This window comes from Lissotriton helveticus, chromosome 3_1 (assembly GCF_964261635.1).
Source record: "Lissotriton helveticus chromosome 3_1, aLisHel1.1, whole genome shotgun sequence".
Lineage (NCBI taxonomy): Eukaryota > Metazoa > Chordata > Amphibia > Caudata > Salamandridae > Lissotriton > Lissotriton helveticus.
The window spans coordinates 390,396,894-390,404,883 of NC_136061.1; the positions used below are offsets into that span (position 1 = coordinate 390,396,894).

The 7,990-nt window shown below is 45.8% G+C and overlaps 1 long non-coding RNA gene across 1 annotated transcript; it reads right to left on the reverse strand.

The window, feature by feature from the left end:
* Window positions 1-3,666: 3,666 nt before the first annotated feature.
* On the reverse strand, window positions 3,667-5,517 carry LOC144824561 (uncharacterized). The gene is made up of 5 exons (XR_013609013.1): window positions 5,497-5,517; window positions 4,916-5,004; window positions 4,732-4,821; window positions 4,526-4,638; window positions 3,667-3,913 (listed from the first exon to the last, which is right to left on the reverse strand). It is a non-coding gene; the product is annotated as an uncharacterized LOC144824561 (long non-coding RNA).
* Window positions 5,518-7,990: the final 2,473 nt, after the last annotated feature.

The window sequence follows — 7,990 nt, forward strand, 5'->3', positions numbered from 1 at the left end:
TGCAATGCCACCACCTGGTCTTGGCGGATCTGTCTAATCTGGTGATGTCGTAACTAGGCAGGACTAGTATGTCAAGGATAGGTGCAGAGCAATCATTTAGCCAAGTTTCTGTCAGGATAAGGAGGTCAAGTTCATGTGTGAGGATGAGAACCTCAAGGTCCATGGCATGTCTTGCAGCCAATCTCCAATTGAGTAGAATGCATTTCAGAACAAATTTGGGGATGCAGTGGAAGTCTGGGTAAGGGTAACTCTCTTGAGGTTGTGTTTGTTTATCTCTCTATGGTTGGGTTTTGATTCTCTATGTGGATTTGTAGAGATAGATTGGATTTGACTCTGGTTGTCAATGGTCTCATGATGAAATGAGTTGTATGATAGTAAGAAGGAGTTGATATCTTCCTCCGATAATGAGTCTGAGTCGAAAATCTTATGAGCCTAAAGGGAGCATTGGGGCAGGGGAGGGTTCTCCATCTCAACTGAGGGTGCTTCAGGAAGTATGAAATTGGATTGGCTGTGGGGTGTGTAGGCGGCAAGGTAGGATAGATATTAGGTTGATCGTGGTCATGCATAGTCGAACTCGGATTTCTGATTGGCCCGTGATTGGTAGTCGATTTAGCGGTGATATGTATAGGCTTTGTCAGTCTGCCTTAAGTTGATGTAGGGTTTGTGAAATCTCATCCAGCCTGGATGCTAGTAGGATGTGCAAGGATGTAGTAGGGTCTTGGATTATGGGAAAAGGGGGCAATGGGGTGTTAACGTCTGTGTTAATGGAGTATTGTTGGCCAGCAGGTGGAAGCATAGATGGAGTGGCCTCGACGGTAGGGTCTTGGGGTGTGGGGAGTGTAGGCGGTGGGGTATTTATTCCTGTGAAGATGTATTGCTGCTGGCCAGAGGGGATGTGACAAAAAGAGCATGGATTCGGAGGTGGCAGAGATCTCCAGATTGGGATCTTTGAAGGTTTAAGGACTCTTAGGGGTGGTCGCATCGTAATATCATGTGCGGGACTGCCGCCTTACAGGCAGTTGGTCCCAATCCCCGCAATGATGGCGGATGGACTTAAGTCCGTCTGCCATCGTAATCACCCCCTTAGAGTTGTCAACCGGCACAAGGGACATCTCTTAAAATTGTCAGAAATTGTCATCATTGACAATGTTCCTGTCAATGTACTAAAAGTTTGACAGGAGGTCAATATTATGGTATTGTCCGTCAAACTTTTGACATGTTTAATTTTTTCAAAAATAAAATCCCAAAGCAGGATTTAATTTTTGAAAAAATAAAACAAATGACTCCTGCACAATGGGAGGTTTCTTCAGTGTTATGGTGGTCATTTACACGTTCTGACTGTCCATTACCATCACATTTTGTAGGGCGATAAAGGAGTGTTACAACTGGCCATTCACTGACTACTCTAAGAGGTATATTCACAAGAACGTGTGCGAAACATCACCAAAAATTGCTAAGGCACCTTTACACATTGCAGCCAATTGCAGGAAAATAACCTCGTTAACGTGGAATTCACAAGGGGGTAGCATGCGATAGTCTGCCGAAACCATGGCCAATGTCTGCGATACAACCACCACAACGGAGATAAAAACACAAACCACAACGCGGAAAAACAAGCGATGTGCCCAAACACGATAAGAAAACAGTGACAACCAGCACGAGGCCAGCAATACCCACGCGTAATGCGTGAAAAAGCACAAGAACAGCAGATGGAATATGCCACCAAAAAAACGACACCAACTGCGGAGTACCACGGATGCACCCTGACCCACTGCACATGACAACATGAACGCGACAATCTCCACGGAGGAACACCCAGGAATACAGGGCCCATGGAAGGCCAGCGAGAAGAGGAAGACGGGGCACAGTCGCTAGGAAAATCCGAGTACCGCCCCGGATGAGCCAGAACACCACCAACAACTGTACGTCACCGCCAACGTGTTATTGGCAAAAACGAGGCAGAGATGGCACACGAGCTCGGACCATCTGAATGCTGTCGCATGGCAGTGGAGACCAATGGAAGAGCACAAGAGGCCCTGGACTGATGTGAATGGCAAAACCAAGTGGAAAGTCGCTGCCAACACGAAAGCAGCAATGCACCCCGGAGGAGGGGTCCAGCAGAACACCAGGAGCTGAATGACATGGAGAAGATGGTGGCCACAGTCACCAGGCAGGAGACGGAGACAAGAGTCGGGGGATCTGGACACTGTCCAACATGATCGACAGCACATCAACAGGGTGCGCACCGACCAGGGAGATGGGCCTAATGGCACACATGCACATCTAAGCAATGTACATTGCACATCCACAATGACTCAGGATCATGTCCCTGATCTCACGGGAACACCTTATCACACACACAAACACCAAGTAGTCCCACGTACACCATGCGCCCAAAGGGGCACCCACACAACGCAACAACAAGCATGCAACCAACACATACACACGTGCGAAACACAGCAAACAGGCATATGCGCCAGCCACACTGACAATGCAAAAGACACAACACGATGAGTAGCATGGCTGCTGTCCAATCACCATGACAATGTACACGGCACGACACTAAAGTGGCTGAGTGCAGACCACAACCGGAAAGAAGCAGGTCACACTCGGACACAACAACCTACACAAACAACCCTTGACGTCAACGACACATCTGTGGATAAACCATGCCCAAGTGTCACAACTCGACAAAGAGCACAAGTTACCCAAGTCTGCAACATTTAAGCACCATGGAAGCACTGAACTGACAGGTACACCGCATGAAAGGGACCATTGGCAGACAAATCAGAGCCGCAGGAGCGAATCCCCAACCGTGCAGAATATGCACATAAGTATGAGTGCACCTCGCCATTGACAACATCCCGGTACAAACAGCAACACCTCTACAATAGAACATAGGCCACAACTAGTGCCGCGAATGTGCACCACATGGCAAATCACATCTGGCCCAGAAAGGAACCGTGACATCACAATGTACTAGTACAACCTGTCCTGTAAACTGCAACTATGTTTTATTCACACATGCTATATTTTTTGACATTTTGTACTGTCCCATGATTGCCGGGACGGCCACAATGTCACATGCTCATGAGAAGTAATTGTCAATAATGGTGTTCCTACTGGCCATTCCTGCCGCAGCTGCAGTGGGATGTGGGACACCTGCCCCATCGTCAACACACAAGATGATCGACGGAATGTTGCACAATGGCAAAACATTCAGCCCCAGTCACAGATCTGGGTTTAATCCATCGTTATTTTGCTCGCCAAGCCACCCTAGTTCAGACATGGCCATATGCAAATCAGTCTTGACCCTGTGCCTCATGGGAACAGTCCAGCCCGAACTGCCAAGCCATGTCTTCCCTGGACCAGAATCAAGCATCCTAGGACCGGTTTCTGGCTATCAGACGTCTTCAGCCGGGATAGCTTGACTCCAGTGGCTTAGTGAGCAAGGGACCCACGTCTGGGCATAGCCTTCCCACATAGGGTGAACAGGTAAACACTGTATATAGAAGAAAGGGGCCCCTGCCTAAAAGGATAAACCCTAGCAAGGAAACTATACTTTAGGAAAAACGAACATGTGGCACCGGGTTTAGTGCATATTTCTCAAGGAGGGACTTAGACGTTGTACAAAATAACTAATTGCCACCATATGTATTCCTGATATATTTTTCTGTTTTATTATTATAACAATGTTGTATTCAAATATTATTTCATATTTTTATCTTTTTATCTTTTTTCACACATAGAAAAAGTGACTGTTTGTACAGGTATAATTGTGAAAGCCAATGGTACAAACAAAATACAAAAATTATATACAACAATTCATCAAATACAGAACCAAAATTGCATTCAACGCGTTTCGGCGTATGCCTTCTTCAGGAATTCTGTATTTCTTTCGCAATAGCAGTTACTATGAAACAGAGAATTAATGCAATCAGTTATTTATATACTTCAACTATAAATGACAACGTCTAACCATTTACATTATTTACATAACATACACCTCTATATATTCCTTATTTACTAAAGGGACTTCTCTTACACCATGTGATTATAGTCTAGCTACGCCAATTATTCATTTTCATTTAATTCACATTGCGATACTATACATATTCATACATTGTTATACATATTTACAGTTCATATTTATATCTCACTAAATAACTATATTCATCTATACAATATATACATTATATACATATGACTATAAATCATGGACTTATAGGAGTAGAGATCATTAGACCAACCAATCCAAGCTTACAGATAGGATCGCTACTATACATGTTTGCCAGTGGAGTGTGCTGAGTCTATTATGCAGTATTAAGAGACATCCATGTCCTGCTTATTCTTTATATGTAGATTCTAATAAGTGACTAATCTACAGAATGTCAACATATAGGCCTTTCGAGTGAACTGATTGTATTGGGTAAGAATCATGGATACTGCCTATTCCAAATATACAAATCGTTAATGTTAGGTAAGTAAGACCAATCAAGTACATATTGATATACTACGATAGTACCTGAAATGGAGTCCGGATGGACTGACTTTGCTGTTTGAATATTTGTCAAATTTATGGTTCCCGCAGTCTCTCATGTGTAGAGCTCCCAGAGGACGAGTACAAGGTGAGGATTTCTGGTGAAAGGAGGAGTAAAACATGCCAATACTATCAGCTACCTTTCACTCATTCTAAATTATGAACTACGCCTCATGCGATTAAATACCTACTTCTCTTTATGTCCTTCCAGTTGAAGATTAAATGAATTAGGAAAGGTACTGTGGAGTATGTTCTGTGTCCGCTGGTACCAAAAAAGGACACTGCGAGTGGAGAAAATAAAACAAATGTTCCATCAGTTGCTGGTGCCCTACTCGAGAATTACTAAGACCAAAACTGCTTAACACCTCAACATACCTGTATTTAGTTAATGTCGCGTCGTGATTTGTGCAAGAAGTTCTTCTAAGTCTCTATGTTCTCAAACAATCTCCGTGTACTGGTATATCCTACAGGTTATAAATAATGGGTGCATATTGTAAAGATGATGTACTATATTTTTATTTGCACATGTTCTCTCTCTGCGACAGATATAGATACACTGACCTAGACCCAACGGATTACACAAGAGCATATATATCATATTTAGCCAGTCTCCCTCTAAATCGACTAACGGCCGATGAAGGGTTTAAAAGGGGAATAACTAACCCCAAGGCTTTTACTTAATCCTATAGAGCTCGGCAGGCTCTGTGTATGTTATCATCCCCATAACTCTACTGAAACCTTCTAGTAATGAAGGTGTAGAGACCCACTCATGTCACCAGGGTGGAATAAATAACAGACTCAATCGTAGATGTTAATAAACCAAGGTACTTTAGACGGCCATAAAAAGGAGAAAAAACAATAATTCTAAATACTCCATCGAAGTGTAAACATACGCAATTATGCGTACCCCCTCGTTATTTAACAAGTTCCACCCTCGCAAATACGCTAACACTTACTTCTTATATCGAGGTCTGGAGGCGTCTTCCAACTGGTCACTAATGTAACGGAAACCTGTGTTTCTGCCTGTTTTGAAGGGACCTCGAATGCGTGCCAAAAACCAATTATCGCGGTACAAGTCGGGTCACGTCTGTATACCACAGCGCTATGTGTCAGATGAGATAATCGTGGCGCCATCTTAACCTGGTGCGAAATAGCTATCTACTGATCTAGAAGCGGAGCATAAGTAGTTTATCACCAGACTACATAGTAAGATTATGCGGTAGTAGTTAATAATCTTGTATTGACGAAATCTTTTATTAGCAATTTACTACAATAAGACTTATTTGTTGTGTCCTGTAGAGGGGTTGGACCAATCTAGCTAATCGGCACTGGGCCTGACACGTGGCCCTAGAAATAAAGGAGTCAGACACTAGAAATAACTTGGTGGCTCTCCGTGCGCCCGTCTTGGAATAGCGTACGTGCGTGCGGAGCCTTTCTTTATTATAGGCGGTCACATGACTTCAACAAGGCACGCCCCTTACGCCAGGGGCGGATCATGGGCCCAGAACATAACATTCCTCCTAAAACAAGAAAAACTCAAAACTAAATTCAAAAACCAACTGCAACCTTGCAGTCTCGATGGATAGTCTATTGTACTGATCTTCATAGACTTCGAGTTCACTTTTCCAAAACCACTACCAATAAGTAGGACACATTACTGGACATTGTATTCAATACTGATACATAGAACAGTCTTACGTGAGGTAATCGCGTAGTCGACAGGAAGGCGTCGGGTTTCGTCTCAGCCTTTGATCCACGCCCCTCTGGCTTGAACAGTCTGTCTCTGGGGCGGGGCCAGTCTCAGGCGCCTCCATGTCGGGCTCCTCCGGATCTGACACCCCCTCCTGGGCCTCCGCGCCGCCTTCCGTCTCCTTGATCACCGCCCTCGGAGTGTTACTCTGGGTGACCTCGAGACTAGGCGTCGGCTCCCTTCCTGGCAAGTCCTGTGCAGTTTCGGTTTCTGTTGCCAGAGTTGGTGAATCCGATGCTCTCAAACCCCCATGGAAATGTTTAAAATGCGACACATTCCTGGTTACAGTCTCTCTTCCTCGGACCACAGTGATGCGGGTTCCTTTCACACCAACCACTCGCCAAGGTCTTCTTTCATAGTTCAAACGGAATTTTCCACTGGTCACCCTGTTACGGAGAAGTACCACATCTCCTCTGCTGAAGTGTGTCACCATGGCTCTTCTCTTTTGGCTAATTTTAGCAAAGGCAGTCTTTCGTTTGCGGGCAATTATTTCTTCATTCGAGGGTGCTGGGGCCCATTGGGGATGGTGAGGAATGGAATCGGGTATAATCCGCCCCATCAAGAGATGCGCCGGCGCTATCCCTGTGGTTGAATGTGGGGTTTGTCGGTAGCTGCGGAGAAAGGTGAAAATGGCCATTTCCACGGACTGTCCTTTGTCATGAGCAATGCGAATCACTTTATTGAGGGTCCTCATGAAGCGTTCCGCTTCCCCATTCGCTTGTGGCCATCGGGGAGTGATGCGTCGATGCCGAATGCCCAGAGATGATAGATAGGTGGCCAATTCCTGTCCTTGAAATGGGGGCCTATTGTCTGTGCGGATTTCACACATAGCCCCATGTGTGGCAATAATCTTCTCTACCTTCGGGATTACACACTCGGCGCTGGTGCTGGCTATTATTTCTACTTCCGGATACTTGGAATGGTCATCAATCATGACCAGCGTGTACTTTCCATCCGGAAGACTGCCAAAGTCCATGCTGACCTTCTCCCATGGCTGTTGTGGGCGAGGTTCCACAGCAATCGGAGCTTCACGAGGAGCTTCCCCGGTCACTTGACACGCAGCGCATGTCCTTACCACCTGCTCCACCATGTCATCCATCAGGGGAAACCACACCTTTGTTCGTAAGCGTGCCTTGGTTTTGACTATTCCTTGGTGACCTACATGCGCTAACTGTATTACTTGATCAGTGAGGGCTGAAGGTATCACCAAGCGATGCCCCCGCAGAAGGCATCCGGCCTCATCCTCATTGAGCTCCTCCCTGACATGATACAGGCTTTCCATTATTTTTTGAGCTTCGGACGTAAGCATCTTCCACCCCTCCTTGGCCCGATGCCAGTTAGTTGTGTGAACAAGTTCTTTGGCCCTCTGGAGGCATGCGTCCTGTGCTGTGGCACTCACAATGTCACTGAGAGAGATGGGACGAGGGCAAGATCGCGCCACCACCCACCTGACATAGGCTTCCGTTTCTTCAGCTTCCTCCATCTCCTCGGCCGTGGCTGGTCTAGGATGTCGTGACAGATAGTCTGCCGGGTTCTTAGCTCCGGGCTGATACTCGATTGTACAGTTGTACTCCTGCAGTTGAAGCAGCCACTTTTCTATGCGAGGCGGGGGTTTAGATGAGGTTCCCGCAAACAGAGACGGCAAGGGCTTGTGATCCGTCACCACAGTGAATGGTTTGCCATAGATGTAGAGGTGAAAA